Raw genomic sequence first — 18,823 nt, 5'->3', positions numbered from 1 at the left:
TAATGTTTAATAGGTTATTGTATTTTAATATTCTGTTGGAAGATGCCCAGAGTGGCTGGGGAAACCCAGCCAGATGGGTGGGGTATAAATAAAAAAATATTATTATTATTATTATTAGTAGTAGTAGTAGTAGCACATATTTAAACTATGGGACTCGTTCCCTCAGGAGGCAGTGATGGCCAGCAACTTGGATAGCTTTAAAAGAGGGTTGGACAGATTCATGGAGGAGAAGGCGCTCAATGGCTACTAGCCATAATGGCTATTTTCTACCCCCAAAGTTTGAGGCAGCAATGCTTCTGAATACCAGTTGCTGGAAGCCACAAGAGGGGAAAATGCTGTTGTGCCACGTTCTGCTCCCTGATTTCCCACAGGCATCTGGTTAGCCACAGTGAGAACAAGATACTGAAGCAGATGGGCCTTTGGCCTGACCCAGGGGGCTATGCTTATATTATGATGTTATTTTCACAATCAGAGGCCGCTAGGACTCCTTGACCTCCCTGAGATGCATTTACTTGTAGCTGTCCAAATGTTGGAGGAGACTCTTGAGAGTCCCATGGACTGCAAGAAGATCCAACCTCTCTATTCTTAAGGAAATCAGCCCTGAGTGCTCACTGGAAGGATAGATCGTGAAGCTGAGGCTCCAATACTTTGGCCACCTCATGAGAAGAGAAGACTCCCTGGAAAAGACCCTGATGTTGGGAAAGATGGAGGGCACAAGGAGAAGGGGACAACAGAGGACGAGATGGTTGGACAGTGTTCTCGAAGCTACCAGCATGAGTTTGACCAAACTGTGGGAGGCAGTGGAAGACAGGAGTGCCTGGCGTGCTCTGATCCATGGGGTCACGAAGAGTCAGACATGACTAAACGACTAAACAACAACAGCTGTCCAAATAATGCTGAACTCCAGGTCCCATCACCTCCCAGCCTTAGCCCATGTGAGCTGTAGCTATTGGGAATTGTAGTTCTGCAAGATCTGGATAGCCACAGGTTTCCCCATCCCTGTTTTACACAATTTGTTTATTAGTATTAGACAACAATCCAGTGAGGTGGGACATGAGAGCTGCACATGACCAGTCCCTTCTTAATTTTTACTTTCAGACAGGGCAGGTGTGTAGATGTGAAGGCAATGCTTCAGACCTGACTTCCTCCATTCTGGTTAATCTTACAGAGAGTTTTGGGTATGAATGGGTTCTATTTAAGGGACACCTGTTACACACACACACGCGCATGGACACATTCTGATGCCCAGTTCAGGGTTTGTAGATGGGCTCGACTCGTAGACTTGGTTATGAACAGAAATGTGTCTTTCTGAATGAGTTTCCATAGTGGAAAGAGGCATAATGGATGCTCTCTCTGATAGCTGTGTTATAAAAACTGTGAGTGTGAATTCAGCACATTGGTTTCTGCCTTGTCCCCACCCCCACCCCTGCTTGAGTTGCACGAAGTATCTGTGTACGTGTGGGGTTTTGTTTTGTTTTTTGCATAATGTCACTAGAGCTTTTTGCTAATAGTCTGTTTTTCTTCACCTGTTAGACAATCAGTTTTCTCATGGGAATTCCCAACACATTTTTTCCCCTAGCACAGTTTTTGTTGCAATCATAGCTTCCTGGTGATGTCCCAGTCTTTCAGCTAAGCTGAAAACATTTGCTTCCTAGGGGCGCTTAAAAATGAGAGGCAGAAAGTTCCATTTGTGTTGAAGATGATTTGGATTCTCTGAGATCTCTATAACAGCATTCATGCTTGTTCCCCTTAATACTGGCTGAAGTAAAACAAAAACTAGAAGGATGATCTCTCTCTTGAACTTTTTAGCAGTAGTTTTGTTCTATTTATAACTACCTTTGTTATCTTTCTTGCTAGCATAGCAGCCCATAAACTTAAGGGCTCAGCAGGGTCTCTAAATGCCTTCTCCCATGTCAAATGGTGCTGAGTCTCAAAACCAAACTTCACCGAATGAAACTTTAGCTTAGGGTCCAGTTCAAAGGGTGGTGTACTCTTTCTCAGCAGCCTTCCTTAGTACCAGTAGTGTAGTGTCAGTTACCGGTGCCCAGGGTGGGCACAAAAGCGTGTGCACTGCCCAAGTGGGTGCCATCCTAGCCCTTGCCACCACTGCTAGAGCAATCCCACCCATACCAGAGCAATGTGGTTCCACACTGAGCTGCCTGCCTGCCTGCCCACACAGGGGGGAGCCCAGCTAGTTGGTGTGGCCCTTGGTGGGTGGAGAGGAACACCAGCTGTACTGGGGATGCGTGTGAGCACCTACTTTGTGCCCTCTCAAAATCTGTGTGCCCGGGGCTCACACAACCCACGCTATGTCCCCTGCCTAGTACCCCCACCTGCCACAACCCTTAAGCTCATGGAGTATAAGACTATACAATGCTACTGGTGGGAGGCTTTCTTATTTCAACAAGATTCCTCAGTGAAGATTTGCATCTTAGTAGGTATCTGTGTTTGGTTTTGAAAGATTTTTGCATATGCAATTGTGCTCTCTCTCTCTTTCTCTCATTGTGAAATTGCTTCAAGATGTCATTAATAAAAATTATAAAACTGCCACATCTGCAAGAAGCCTAAGAGAGACCCATTCCCCCTGATGTTCCAATGTTCTACGTGATGGATATTGCTTTGTAAAGATAATAATTCACTTGTGTGATCCCCTCCTTACACTCTGAAGAAGTATAGCATGGGCACAAATGGACCCAGCTGAGAGTGAACTAGGGCAGAACTGATCGCTCTCGCCTGGGAACAAATTGCAGCACAGCCAAGGCGCTCAGGCGATCCAGTTGACAAAGGTCAGTCATCTAGGTGATGAGTTGTCTGATCTAAAGCTGGCTTAAAGATACAGCACACTGCACCCAGGTCATTGAATTGTCCACTGTGGTGAGCTGGGTGTATTTAAACAGCACCCCTTTAGCTAAGGTGACTGGTGCAAAGGAACCCACCCCAAACCAAGGACAGGTTCAGCTATTATAAACCTCAAAGTTTGACGTCAATTTTTCCCAAACTGGTGGCTTTCTTGGCTCCTTGATGAACTGAGAAAGTTTCCATGGGCCTCAACCCAATCCTTCCAAATGTAAACAAAATAAAGTCAAGGAATATCAATATATCATCAACATTTCTTAGCGCTCAAGCACCATGAAGGAAGGAATAAGGAAGTAAAGCAAGTGTAAATAATGAAACCATACTTTTTACCTTCTCTAATGAGATGGATGGACCTGATGAGCTTTGACAAGTGTGTGAATAGTGGGCTGGAGGTTTGTGAGTTTGTGTTGTAAATCTAAGAATACCGTTGTATTGTGGAATTGTCTTATTAGATACAGATGTTCCTTAACGGCAAGGCAGGTGCACTCTGCACATGCCCATGCCAGTTATCTATGAGAATTTTAGTTCCTTATTAATTTTTTTTGCACTATACCTCATGAACTTCTTTACCAGCCCAGGCCCCTTTTGACCCCTGCACAGTCCCATCAACCATAGAGGTTGCCGGATCAGGTCAATGCCTATCTAGTCCAGCATCCTGTTTTAACAGTGGCCCATTAACCTTTAACCTTTAACCCATTAACCCATTAACACAGAATTTTGTTTAAGGTTTTAGGCATAATTTTGGCCAAAACTTTATTAAAATACAAAAATGTGAGTGGTCGCTTAGGCATCGGTTGCGACTATCTGCCCCCACCATGGGGGTCAGACTGACATTCCGCACGATGCGAAAGTCAGAAAAGGGGAATACACTTGGGGGTAGTGACGGAGCAGGGAATCTGCCCTCAGCCCTCCCCAAATGCAACCAGGAGCTCATTGCTATGGCCCGAGCCCCCTTGACAGAGTGGACAAGCAATAGTTAGCCCCTGATTCCTTTAATGGAATCCGTTGCAGCAGCAGCATTAGAGGGGCAGGCACAGCCAATCCATGCCCCTCAACCAACCAAACCATAAACCAAGGCCTAACCCCAACCTTACAACCTTGCTACACAGTAGGCAAAAACCAAATGGCCCCAGCCAATCAGCCAAATGGACAAAATTCCTACCGGGCCCCTGCCCCAAGAGCAGAGGACCCCATGACAGGCATAGCAAGGTCAAAGCGAACAACCCTAATTCTAGGGAGGGGGGGACGGGCAATCCGATGCACGGGCGAAAAGAGGAAGCCCTAGCCTCGTGCAAGGAGTTTTAGCGTTTCTGGCTGTCAATCAACAAATGGCAACATTAACTTCTTCCTTACAACAAGGGAAGCCCCAATTGCATCAGTGGCCAACGATCAATTAGCCCGCCCCCAACTTTGGAGTGTCCTGGTGGCCCCCACCGCAACCCGTGCTCTCCATGAAGAGCACGCTTTAATGTTAGTATATGAAGCCCTTAACAACTTAGGACCAGTCTACTTGTGAGATCGTTTTACTGTATATATGTCCATTGCTTCGATCTGCAAAAATGACACTGTTAGAGGTACAAAATAATATTCATTCTGCATTTGTAAGAAGTTGATATTTTACTGTGGCAGCACCCACATTTTGGAATTCCTTGCTTTTTGACATCAGGCAGGTTTCTTCGCTGTACTGTTTTTAGCACCTACTCAAAACATGTCCATTTAGACAAGCCTACTGTGCACATGTGTTTTAAATCTGTTTTTAGACGATCACTGGTTTTAGTTACTATTTGAGTGTGTTAAATAGCCGCTTTAAACTGTTTTATTTATGATTTTATTGATTTATTCTTTTTTTGTAAACTGCTTTTACAGTCAAGCAGTATATACATTTTATGAAAAGTTGGCAACCATTGAGCTAGTAACTTGAAACTTGCCATGCATGATCTAACTGATGGCATCCGCAGATATGCCAAATTTCAGATGCCTCTGATAAAAATTGCCACAGGTATAGGAAGTTTAAGAATATTGAAAATGGACTTGCTGACCATTTTCACTCGTTTTCTTAAACGGGCATTTTGTATACCTCACTCCAATTTTGGTGAGAGCTTACTGATGTACATTATTTATTGTTGCCAGGGAAGGCAAGCCTTAATTCATTTTGTGAAGTTCCAAGCAGCGCTTAAAAATTACTCAAGCTTTTGTTGCCCATTAAATCCTGTGGCACCAACTACCTGCGACATGAGACACTGGATACCGGTGTTTTGAAACATAATTTTTGGGGGGTGGGGGACTTAATTGTTTGCGGAGGGCACCACCTAGTGGTTAACATGTGCAATACTTATTGCTTGGCTTATGGAATAGAACAGTGTGGTGCAGTGGTTAGATGAAAAGTTGCTAATGTTTGTTTGTTTGGCCAATCGGGGCATCTGGGAAATTCAGAACCTGCTGTGGGCATGGCATGCAAATCCTGCAATGGCACCCACCCACACCAGCCACTCACAGCCCCACACTTCTAATGACTTGTTAGCGTTCTGTTTCATATGGTATTTTAAAAAATCATTCTAAAAACTGGAAATGTCACACAGCTAATAATTGAAAGAACCCTGAACACCCACTGGTGGCATGAGAGATTATGTAAACAGAGGGGGGGGGTCTTGATTCCTTAGCCAGCCCATAGAGAGAGAAGAGGCAGCAGAGATTCTGAGAAACAAAGAGAGAGTTTTAGTGTAGGTAATTCTGAGACGGGATCTATTTCTGTGCATTTTGGGGTGATGTTCCTGTGGGAGAGAGGGGGAGATAAATGGTGGAGTGGATTTGTGCTGGTAGAAAAGAGAAGAGGAGATTGAGAGTTCCTTCAACAGGAATTGATTGGGGGGCATTATGTGTGTGTGGAGTTGTCCTCCGCAGGAATCCTTTTGTGATTAGCCACCCCCAAACACATTTTCTGGTATTTTCTGGTATTGCCTATGGCAGAATGTGCCCACAGGCCCAAAAAAGGTGTGTGTGTGTGGGGGGGGTTAAGTCAAATCTGCCAACCTAGCAGTTCGAAAGCACGTCAAAGTGCAAGTAGATAAATAGGTACCGCTCCGGCGGGAAGGTAAATGGCATTTCTGTGCGCCGCTCTGGTTTGCCAGAAGTGGCTTAGTCATGCTGACCACATGACCCGGAAGCTGTACGCCGGCTCCCTTGGCCAATAAAGCGAGATGAGCACTGCAACCCCAGAGTCGGCCACGACTGGACCTAACAGTCAGGGGTCCCTTTACCTTTACCTAAGCTTCTGAAAGTAATGGGGCCCCATATGTCCAGCTGTCCTTTCTCAACAACAAATTGTCACTGTTTTTTGTGTTGAATATATGCTATATGGTAATTTATGGACCTAATAGGTATCTAAAGCCATTTGCACATAACAAAACATGTATTTTATCAAAGTAATTGTTGAACTGAAATACAATTAAGAAGAAGTATATTAATAGTGAATTTTTTTTGGGGGGGGCAAGAAAGTGGGGCAATAAGCTATAGCTTGTTTAGCTTATACATAAATCCGGCACTGAATCCTATGCAGGTTACTCAAAATAAGCCTTGACAAGACTGGGCAAGTTCCTGGGCAAGATTGGGCAAGTTCTCCATGCTGCAGAGCCAGCTTGGTATAGCGATTAAGAGTGGTGGACTTGTAATCTGGTGAACTGGGTTCGCTTCCCCGCTCCTCCACATACAGCTGCTGGGTGACCTTGGACTAGTCACACTTTTCTGAAGTCTCTCAGCCCCACTGACCTCACAGAGTGTTTGTTTTGGGGGAATGAAGGGAAAGGAGATTGTTAGCCGTTTTGAGACCCCTTAAGGGGAGTGAAAGGCAGGATATCAAGTCCAAACTCCTCCTCCTCCCATTCTTCTTCTTCTTCTTCTTCTTCTTCTTCTTCTTCCTTCTTCTTCTTCTTCTTCTTCTTCTTCTTCTTCTTCTTCTTCCTCCTCCTCCTCCTCCTCCTCCTCCTCCTCCTCCTCCTCCTCCTCCTGGAGCCAGCTCGCAGTGGTGAATTGGTTTTGTTTCCTGGCATAGGTACACCCCATTGTCCGTTTGTTACCCTGGCTGCTAGATTTTGGAGGTGACTCCTAAATCCAATGTGTGGCAGCTGTGAAAAGGGAAAATTTCATGCCAGGAATCATTAGGAAACTGGGGGGGGACCCTGCCAATATCATAATGCCATTATACAACTCTATGGTGTGATAGCATTTGGAATACTATGCTCCAGAGCTAATTACCCTCAAAAATTTAGTTCTAGCAATGCCATTTATTATTTGTAGTAGTGTGAAAGCATTTGGATTTTGATTTGCCTTTCCCCTAAACACATACCTTTTGAAAGAAAACTCTTAAAAAATCAACACACAATGAGGTGATTTTTAATTGATATTAAATTGTGTAACTCAAGAGTAAATTGCCAGGTTGAAACTGACATGCCATCCATAACAGGTGTCTTGGGAGGATTCCGATGTGCGTTAAGGGTTTCTATTTAAAACTGTGCCATATGGGTAATGATGTCTACGTTTGAGCAAATTAATTCAGGCAGCCGGAACACCACTTCAGCTTAAACGCCTGGCAATTCTTGCACTGCCTCAGACAGGTTTATGCAAACTCCTTTGTCTCGAATGCCCCCCTTTGCTCCTTTTAATATTGCAAATGGCTAAAAATGCGGTTCACAGATTGGAAATATATCTAACGGTGAATGGGATCATCACTGCTGAGTCACCCCTACAGGAGGCATTATAATAATGGGCTATTGTTGGAAAGGATAAAGGAAGGAGGAGAGAGGATAATAAATATATCTTGGGAGGGAAATCACATAATTCCTAGGTGGGCTTTGGGTGAGTTGGGAAACTGCAATGATGCATGCAGCCCATTGGGCCAGGATGGGTCAGTGAAAGGCAAAGCCGGGGCTAACAATATTGGTATTTATACAAGCTAATGGTGAGAGTATTTGGATTGCCATTGCAACAAAGCAGGTCCCAAAGCCGTTTCTCGGGAGCTGGAAGCTCAGAGTGTGGAAGCTCAGAGGCAAAAACTTACTCAGGAAGTATGGAAGCTCAGAGGCAAATAGCTTGTTTAGGAAAGGTGGAAGCTCAGAGGCAAATAGCTTGCCCAGGAAGTGTGGAAGCTCAGAGGCAAATAGCTTGCTCAGGAAGTGTGGAAGCTCAGGGGCAAATATAGCTTGCTCAGGAAGTGTGGAAGCTCAGAGGCAAATATAGCTTGCTCAGGAAGTGTGGAAGCTCAGAGGCAAACAGCTTGCTCAGGAAGGATGGAAGCTCAGAGGCAAATATAGCTTGCTCAGGAAAAGAGTGCAGGCTGCAATTGTATACAGTGGAGGGTGATTCATTAGCACAACTGGGACACTGCCCCTATCAACCTCAGCCCATCCCCAGCCAGCTCTCCACTTACCTGTCTTCTTACTTCTGACCAGTACAGACATGGTCATGCCTATACGCTTCCTCCTCCTTTGTGGATCTCCTTCAGTTTGCCAAGCACAGCGGTATCAATCACTGTTGCCACCATCTAAACTCATGGCAATGAAAGAAAGGCTGTGACCCCTGTTCCAGTCAAGCACAAACACTTTGAAGCCCTTGTAGAACTTAGCAGAAATGAGGATCGGACAAAATTAGCTGGCTCTGCTTGTCATTGGCTCTGCCACCACCTACAGTTGGTCTGCCTATCTTCTGCCCCACCAGCCCCAATGGGCACCATTGGTGGTCAGCAAACTGGGGTTACAAGATGACAATCTTCCTCACTCTGGCAGTGTGTCCTGAAAACATGTGCTCTGTTTTGTCTTACTCTGGGTATAGGGCCTTCCGGAACAGCAGAAAACAAGCTTGCGTCATCTTCCATGCAAAAGCCCTTCAGGTATTTGAAGATGGTTATCGTGATATTTCTTAGTCTTCTCTTCTCCAGGCTAAACATACCCAACTCCCTCAACCATTCGTCAAAGCCCCCCTTTATGAATGTTGTTTATCTGGAGAAGAGAAGATTGAGAGGTGATATGATAGTTGCCTTCAAATATCTCTAGGACTGTTTCATGGAAGATGGAGCAAGCTGAGAGGAGGGCCTGAACTAGTGGAGTCAAATGGCAAGAAAGGATTTTTCAACAAAACATTTGGAAGAACTTCCTGGTGGTGAGAGCTGTTCAACAGTGGAATGGACTACCTCGGAAGGTGGTGAACTCTCTTTCATTGGAGATTTTTAAAGAGAGGTTGTGTGGCCATCTGTCAGGTATTCTTCAGTTGTGATTCCTGCATTGCAAGAAGAAGAAGAAGAAGAGTTTGGATTTGATATCCCGCCTTTCACTCCCCTTCAGGAGTCTCAAAGCGGCTAACAATCTCCTTTCCCTTCCTCCCCCACAACAAACACTCTGTGAGGTGAGTGGGGCTGAGAGACTTCAAAGAAGTGTGACTGGCCCAAGGTCACCCAGCAGCTGCATGTGGAGGAGCGGAGACGCGAACCCAGTTACCCAGATTACGTGACTACCGCTCTTAACCACTACACCACACTGGCTCTTTGCAGGAGTTTGATGACCTTTGAGGTCCCTTCCAACTCTACAGTTCTACAATTCTATGATTCTACATCAGGAAGGGAGGAAATGTCAGGGATGAGGGCGGTCACTACTTCTCTTGTGAGAGTTTTTAAGGGTGAGGGGTGGTTTGTTTGTTTTTTTGCAAACTACCTTCATGGTTATAGGGACTGTAAGGCAGGTACGTGAATTTGGGCCTCTCCTTGTACTTTGTTCTAGGATCAAACTAAGAATTCAATCTGTAAGAATTCAATCTCTTATCTTCTCATAGCTGCTCATAGCTTTCCCTTTTGGAAAGTCGATGAGAAGTTTGTCCCTAAAGGAATGGTATTACAGAGTCTGGCTGCCGACGCCAGCTGGCAAGTTACGCAGCAGTGCAGACTGGCTAGGAGAGACATGGAGCATGACGCATTTGAAGCACCCTGGACACCCTTTCTTGCATTTATTAATTCCAACCCAGGGGAACGCTAAACTGTCTCTACTTCACCAATCGTTTTGGGAAGGATTCTTGGGTTGAACTATAAATCTATATGTGTGAACCTGCTTTGTTTATGTACATTGCATAAGGGACGTAGGAAGGTGCCTTATATTGAGTTTAAATCTTGGCCCATCCATGACAATATTGGCCACACTGACTGGCAGCAGCTCTCTGGGGTGTCAGTCTAGGTTCTCTCTCAGCCCTAATGGGAGATGTCGGGGATCGAACCTGGAAGCTTCTGCAAGTAAAACAGGTGCTACAGCCCTTCCCCCACAAACTGCATGATTTGTAGACAGCTAGATGTGGAGCACACTAGAGCTGGGTGATATATGGATATATCGTCCAAAACCAGTTTGAAGTCCATATCGTGGTATAGGTTTCATTATTTTCGACCTGGCAATATATCACCAATCATGATGTGAGTGTGTGTGTGTGTGCACGCTACACAAAAATCATGATGCAGGGAAAACTGTGAAACCAGCCCATAGCTCCACATATTTCACACATCATGATATATCAGTATATCACAATATACTGATTTCACACATCATGATATATCAGTATATTGTGATGCTTAGCTGGTGATATATTGCAATGTTGAAAGCCAGATATCACCTAGCCCTGATGTTCCCCTCTACAGTACATAGTTCCATCCTTATTTCAGATGTTGTGATATTTTGGTATATCACAGTGTTTAGCTGGTGATATATCATGATGTTGAAAAACAGATATTGCCCAGCCTTAGTCATGTCCTTCATTTTCAATGGGTCTACTCTGCACAAGACTAGCATTAGATACAAGTCATTGAATGTGGTCTAAGAACTCTGCAGTTCTTATAGGTTTGTGAGTCCCCCCCCCCCCCGTTTCCTTAAATGGTGATTACAGAAATGAATAATGCACCGAGGGGAACAAAATGCAGCCATTTTAAAATGTTTTATTTACAAGCTGTGTTCCCCCCCCCCGCTCCCCCAGCCGGGATCATCTGAGCGCTTAACCATGCATTCCCATTCTCATTTTAGCACATCATTGAATATGCATCTGAAAGCTATGATCTGTACCTGTGACTAAGGTCCTATATAATTAGGAGGAAGTGTTTTTTATGTCCCACAGTGATCTCAATAGCAGACCTCTCATAGCAAACTCTTTTCTTTTTATAGTCTTGTGTTATTAAACTCAGTGTGACTTGACAACACTTTCCTCTGTATTGCTAAAAAGGACTCTGTGCACAGAACCACAGGGTAGGTTTTTTATGCTGAGTCATCCAGAAGGTTTTGGGGTTGTTATTGTTGTTGTTTTTTTTAAAAAAAATGCAAGTCATTTATTAGTGTTCATGCAATTTTAATGTAGGCCTCTCATTATTATTTTTCTGCATCTCACTTATCACAATACTGCTGTTGTGGGGTGGAGGCTTTCAAAATTGACTTTGTGGCAGCAGCTCTGGAAGGGGATCTGGCTTGTTTACATTTTCTGTCTGTGGGGTTTGTTCCCCTGATATCCCCAGGGTGCATATAGGTTGCATCCAAGGCTAGTCCTAATCAGAGCAGACATGTTGAAAATTCAGTGGGTCTACACAGAGCATGACTTGGTTTAGGGTTGGCATACATCTGGAATTTCCTGGACAAAGCCTTGTTCTCAGCATCTGGGTGGAAATCACTGAAATGTCTATGAAAACCCAGACATATGGCAGCCCATGTCAGAAGTGCAGATCTTGACGAATTTCATTAAACTGAATTTTTAGATTTTGCATGTCTGGATTTTCGCTTTTTGAAATATGGCAATCCTGACTTAGTTGGATGCAACCCAATGTATCTTACTTCCATTTGAAAAGCTGTGTGGTCAGAGAGTGGTTTAAAGACAAAGAAACCAATGGAGGCTGGTTCATTAGGGTGAATGGGGCACTGCCCCAACCTACCCACCTTCTTAGGTAAAGGTAAAGGGACCCCTGACCATTAGGTCCAGCCGCGGAAGACTCTAGGGTTGTAGCGCTCATCTCGCTTTATTGGCCGAGGGAGCCGGCGTACAGCTTCCGGGTCATGTGGCCAGCATGACTGAGCCCCTTCTGGCAAAACCAGAGCAGTGCACGGAAACACCGTTTACCTTCCTGCCAGAGCGGTACCTATTTATCCACTTGCACTTCGTGCTTTCGAACTGCTAGGTTGGCAGGAGCAGGGACCGAGCAATGGGAGCTTACCCCGTCGCGGGGATTCGAACTACCGACCTTCTGATCGGCAAGTCCTAGGCTCTGTGGTTTAACCCACAGCGCCACCCGTGTCCCTACCCACCTTCTTACTTACAGCCAATTCAGGAAGTGGCACTGACTGTGAGCTTCCTCCTCCTTAGTCTCAGTGTTGCCCTTGGGGAATTAATTGGCTGTGCCTGTCCTGGGCTCCAACTCCCTTGTTTTCCCTGCTTTCTACCTTACTAGTCCCACTGGGCACCAACCATGACTGAAAGACCCCTCAGAAGGGCTTGAAATTCCCATCAGTGGCACCAGAACAGTAAACTGAGTAGGGACACAGCTCTACTGCTCACAGTCCTTCTCGCTATGGTGAGAGATATATTGGGGAAGTATCTGACAATACAGTGGTACCTCGGGTTAAGTACTTAATTCATTCCAGAGGTCGTTCTTAACCTGAAACTGTTCTTAACCTGAAGCACCACTTTAGCTAATGGGGCCTCCCGCTGCCGCCACACTGCCAGTGTGCAATTTCTGTTCTCATCCAGAAGCAAAGTTCTTAACCCGAGGTACTATTTCTGGGTTAGCGGAGTCTGTAACCTGAAGCATATATAACCTGAGGTACCACTGTATAGATCTGGTAGTGCAAGAGAGTGAGAATGAGGGGAAGCTGATGAAACTGTAGACCTGTGGGGCAGAATGAACTAGAATAAACTGCATGAAAGAAGGGAAGAGGGGTGCCAGTGGCTCAGCAGAGCTTGAAATGCATATTCCATGGTGTGTGGTTTTTTTTTTGGGGGGGGGGAGAGGTCACCCCTCTGGTCCAGTGTCCTCACGTCCTTCCAAGACATTCTTGAAGTTGCTGCAATGCCTTAATTGGCTTTCATATCCCGCCCCCCTTTTCTGATTCAGTTAGCATTAACTTAAACAAATTACACGTTTTAAATAACACGTTTTAAAAAATCAATTTTGCATGGTCTTCAGTCAGTGTTAATAGGGTTAGAGAGTTGCTGCAGTTAAGCTCATGCCAAGTTTATTTCTGGCATTAAAAGTATGAATGAATTTTGGGGCAGGATTGTATGCCTTCCTCACGGGCTGATACAGTTTACAATTAGGGTTGCCACGTGTCCTCTTTTTCCAGAACACATCCTCTTTTTCAGGGGTAAAATTTCTGTCTGAGTGGATTTTTTAAATTTGCCAAAATGTCTCTGACTATACTTTCTGGATGAAATATTGACATAACTGGTGGATGAAGACTTGCTTTCCTCTTTTCTTGAGGTTGTCAGTGCATGGACAACTGCAGCATTAGCAGCAAACATCTTCCCAATGTAGAACGGGTTACTTGATATTCAACTTGTGGCTGAAGACTTGCTTTCCTCCTCTCTTCTCCTGCCCCGCTCAGCAATATATCACAGCTTCTATAGCCTACATATAGTAGAGGTGTTTAAAATTAGAGTTGTCAGAGCATCCTCTTTTTTGCTGTTCAAAATATGCCAACCCAAATCTATGTCTGTTATGAGCATTGATATCTGCCTTGCTTGATCTGATGGAGGCTATTTTTTCCCTACCTTCACTGTCAGAGGTGATGTGCCTCTATTACCAGTTCCTTGGGTTATTCATTGCCCTTTTGGTCCTGTCTGTGGGTTTTTCTTGAACATCTGGTCACCACCATGAGATCAGAATACTAGACCTGTGGGGTTTTTGGCCTGAGCTAGCAAGGCTTTCCTTGTGTTCTTGAAAGGTAACAACAGTGTTGAGAATAGCAGTGCGTGCTAGACATCAAGGTTTCTTAGTTGAACAAAAGTTGAGCAGTATATTTTGGCATTTAATACATTAATAGAAATAGATCATGGAACGTGTTGGTTTTACTTTACACTGTGTGTGTTAGGCTGCGTTTGGAGGACTGTGATTAAATTTAGGGTCACAAAATAAAATGATCTTGCATCGTTACAGAGGGGGGGGGATGTAAGGAAATTGCTTATTGCTATATTTAATGCCTGAGTACATTTTAACTAAGACACATATAGATATAAATGGATAGAGATATAAATTTCATTCCAAAGTTCATCCTTGTCAGATTTGTCAGACACAGCATTGAACTGGCCACTGGTTTAATTCAGATGAATGAGCAAGGCATTTTGCTATGACCATAAACATCAATTAATTACCTCTCCTGTCTTAATTATGATGGGCTTCTATTTCTAAGTGTAGCTTGCAAGCAGGATTGAGACATGGAGATTGCTAAATCAATACAAATATCAATTAGACTCAACTTTGTGGTCCAATTAACTTCATAATGCCTCTAAACGAAGTGTGAAAACTGAACTGCTGCATTAGCATCCTTCTGCCATAGAAATAGGCCAAGAACTCTGGCCCCCTGTTCTCCACATCTCCATCACAACAAGCACTGTGATGAAGAATATTATGTGGCCTGTTCAGATGGATTTCTTTTAAGACAGCAATTGGGGATCTGTAGCACTCCAGATGTTGTTGGTTTACATCTTGCATCTCACCACGGATCAGGTTGGGTGGAGCTGATGGGAACAAGTGCAACAGCTGCAAATCCTGTAACCAAATTTTAAGCAGATGTTTGAAACCACTCCCCTTCCCTTATGATTGAGGTGTAAATTAAAATTTTAATTATAAGTTGATGCGTTGACCTAATGCGGAAGGTTCATATCACAATATATCACCCTTTATAAAATGCATTGAGAGAGCAATACTTGGAATGTATTTTGGGGAAAGATGGGGGAAAGTCTGACCACAAGTCTGAAGGAGGCACATTTTTTAGCTACAGTGCTTTTTTTCTTTAAAAAAATGTTTAGGGGTACTCTCATTTTCCTACTCATATTGAAATACTGCCCTCAATGAGGCCAAACTTACATTCACAAAATGTTTAGGGGTATGCGTACCCCTGCGTCCCCCCCAGAGGAAAAACACACACACTGGCTACAGGTACTGATGGGAGGAGGAAATCCTTGAAAAATGGGTGCTGCGTTCTGAATTTAAAGTCTGTTATATGCTTTAATTCATTCAGGTTTCATTTTTGTTCAGATCTGCGCAAATTCATTTCATTTCATTTGAATATTGCATTTTAATGTTTGTTAACTCCACACTCTGCACACCTGCAGTTCAGGGAGGCAGGGAAAAATAAGCTTGAAAGACTGTGACGAAGAAAGAGAAGCAGTGCCGTGTATTCCAGTGTCGTTGAGGCTTAGAACATGGATGTTTCCTCATGCTGACAAAATTTGATTTGATTTGATTTAAGGCGAGACATAGGGCAGTCCCTGTAAGAACATGAAAAGAGCCCTGTCTAGCTCAACATCCTGTTCTCACAGTAGCCAACCTGATGTCTAGGAGAAGCCCACAAACAGGACCTGAGCACAGTAATGCTCCTGCACCCCCATGATTCCCAGTGACAGGTATTCAGATGCATATTACCTCCAGCAGGGTTCCTGTTGGCATGAGTTTGACAGCAGAGCTTTTTAAACCAGTGCTGGACTATCACCTTTCAAGGATGCTGTTGTGACACCCTGCCTTTAGCAGAGTTCATCCTCCGGTCTTTTCAAACTCTACAATTCTGACCCCCCCACCCCCGCAGGAACTGGCATTCGGAGGCATAATGCTTCCAACAGATGAGATTGAACAGAGCCTGTACCTTTAGTGATCCCTGTAGCTGCTGGTTTTAGAAGCTATTATTTGACTGAAGGCGGTGTGTGTGTGTGTGTGTGTGTGTGTTGTGGGCTTTCTTAATGTCCCTGCCCCTAATTTGAGCCATGCTCCATATACTGGGGCTGCCTTCTAAGTCCACTGTTGATCCTTCCCCCTCTAAGCTGAAGATAAGAGCGCTATCCTACTTTTTGTGTGTGTGGCAGAGGGTGTGATTCACTCATTGGAACAGAACCCATTTGTACTGTTCCTGAATTCTCTGAAGATATTTTTAGATGCCACCAGTCAAAAATATTATTCCCTTAACAGCCTGTTTACAAGACTTGTGTACTGCTGCTTTTTTGCTTGTTTAACTGCTTAATTGCTGGGTTTGGGCTGCGATTCGTGGAAGTAGGGCAGCGACTCAACCCAGTTGCTGAAGTGCAATGCAGTTGCATCTGAATGTGAGCAGATCTCAGTAAGGTCATTCCCACTGTGTTGTCAAGGTTGTTGCATTGTGTGGGGGGAGACGAGCTGAAAGCTGCGGCAAACTGTGAACACAGAACACCTTAGCTGGATTACCAGATGGAGCTGGTTGACAGCCGTTCCTCACAGAGGGAAGCATTCACCACCCCACAGAGCCCATTGCTCAGCACATGCTATACAACTGAGCTATAGCCCTTCCTCAGTTTTTGGGAATCTCAGTGCTGTTGCCCTCATGTCCCTGAAATCACCTCATCTCTTCCATACCCAATTGATCACTGCAGATACCACTTGATCTGGTGGTCCATCCTGTACAACAGAGGAACATGGGACTTGCAGTGTGATGGCGCCTGCCCTTGGGAATTCCCTTCTGTTAAATATTAGACAGGTGCCATCTCTGTTGTCTTTTTGGCACCTACTGAAGACCTTCCTCTTCCGACAAGCCTTTTAAAGTAGAGAACTTCCCCAGCCTGTATCTGTGTTGGAATTGTCTTCAGGTGTTCTCCTGATGTCTGTTGATCTCAAGATCCAACCAGCTTCAGCCCATGCCATACCAAATCCTGGCCAATGCAGCCATTGGATTCCAATTGAGGTTCAGATTTGCTCAGAAGCAATTCAGTAGAACCAGGAGTGAAGCTTACCCAAAAGCTGCACACAGCTCATTGTAACTGAACTGAACCAGTCAGTTTGTTAATGAACAAAGCCTAATGGCATTATTAAACAGTATGAAATGGAATTACAAAGAGTTATAGGATTCACAGGAAAGGAAACAAAGTTACACATTATGAAATTTAAAGCAGCTTAAAGCAATTGGATATAATGTGTGAATGGAACTAATAAATAGCATTGGCAAAGCAATCAATCAGAGTAAATGGCATAATCTCCTCCTAACAACTTCCAGACCATCTAGTAGTAAAACAGTTCTACGTTCCCTTTCATATTAGATCAATAAAATTCACAATTGCCAGTTTGGGGAAGCCTTGTAGTCTTCTGCTTGAGCATGTGGGGAGAGGTGGTCCTTGAGGTTTTATGGTCCTGATCCATTTAAGGCTTTATGGGTCAAAACCAAGTGGATGTAGGAAACCTCTAGACCTTGGAAATTAAAATAGAAATGGGGTCCTGTGATGAGAAGGGGATTTCCAGGCTGTGGCAGTAAGGGTCCCACGAAGAAATCTCTGAGGTCACTTGGTGTTCTGAGGGTCCTAGGAAGCTGAGGAAGGAGACAGGTGACATGTGAATTCATTCTGCCTCAAATTCCAATCTGAATGCTAGTTTAACTAGAAGAATTTCCAAAATTAAATCCAAAATTGATGTAGAGATTTCTATGCTTTTCAATCCCTTTTATTCTTTTATTCTTTTTTGCACCATTTCCCTCTTACTGATGTTCTAATTATGAAACACTGCCAGGGAAACAAAGCAATCAGGACGCGATTGTATGTGTGATTGTATCAATATTCCTTCCGGGTGTCATTTTGCCGGAGAGCATTTTGCGAGAGCGCATGTGAGCATCAGTTAAAGACTGCACAAACCCAGCCTTGATGTGATTGTATGCGTTCATCTGACACTCAGCCATGCTTGCCTCTTCACCTGTTACAGAGTAAAGGGCTCTTGTGTACCCAGTTTCAGTGCACTGGTAAGTCAAACACAAAATGACGTCCATAGAGGAATTGTGTTTAATCATTGTTTGCAGGGCTGTCAATCTTTTAATAGGTACTTGCTGGTTTGGTATGTGTAAGGCTGTAGGAAATGGCAGCTGGTTCCCTTCAGCTATGTTTTAATACAGAGGGTACTCCGGTTGCTAAGAGACCAGTACTTCAGGTTTGGACATATTCATGCATACTGGATCGCTTATCTTGGTGAATTGGATGTTGACAGGACCGACGTCAGAAATAATAGTTGGGGGCAGGACAGAGATAACGAGTGGGAGCTGCAACAAAATGTGACTGTGTACAGGATTTCAGGCACAATCTTCCATTTCCACCTGGTTTTCTATTCCCAAACAAACAGCTAGCATTCCAAAACCAGTGAACATGCTCAGACTCACTTGGCTGTTTTAAACATACTTCTGCAAACCATTGTGATTTCTCAAGCCTGCTGATACCTTCCTCTTGTCTTCAGGGATGATAAGTAGCGGCCTGAGCATTAGAAATAATGGAACTCAGGTTACCTGATCTCCCGTTTCTAGAAGGAGGAAGAATAATCTTTTTCAAATATATGTGCACTCTGCTGTTTCAGTGTGAGCGTTTCTGTTCCTTAGTGGATTGGAGGTGGAGGTGGTGGTTTAATTTGTGCTGTGCTTGGAGTCCTCAACCATGCTATTTTCCTAATTAAAACAGGATAAGGCAGGCAAGCGATTATACATTCCTTGTTGTACAACAGTGGAAGTGTCTCTTATCAGGGGTGCGGGGGAAATCACAAAAGGGCTGCAGCTCAGTGGCAGAGCAGCTGCTTTTCAAGCAGAAGGTCCTGGGTCCAATCCCTCACATCTCCAGGTAGGGCTGGCAGAGAGACACCTACCTGAAAACCTGCCAGTCCGTGTACATAATACTGAGATAGATGGACTTAATGGTCTGATTTGGTAGACGAAGAAGAAGAAGAAGAAGAAGAAGAAGAAGAAGAAGAAGAAGAAGAAGAAGA

The 18,823-nt window shown here is 44.2% G+C and overlaps 1 protein-coding gene across 4 annotated transcripts in view; it reads left to right on the top strand.

Moving 5' to 3' along the window:
• The window catches only part of CALN1 (calneuron 1), a 151,778-nt gene that overhangs the window by 78,067 nt on the left and 54,888 nt on the right, over nt 1–18,823 (top strand). The gene's annotated exons all lie outside the window — the stretch shown is intronic.

The sequence above is a fragment of the Podarcis bocagei genome, assembly GCF_964188305.1.
Source record: "Podarcis bocagei genome assembly, chromosome: 15".
NCBI lineage: Eukaryota > Metazoa > Chordata > Lepidosauria > Squamata > Lacertidae > Podarcis > Podarcis bocagei.
Note: the sequence above shows the minus strand (reverse complement) of the source record. Positions and strands in the feature narration are given on the sequence as shown.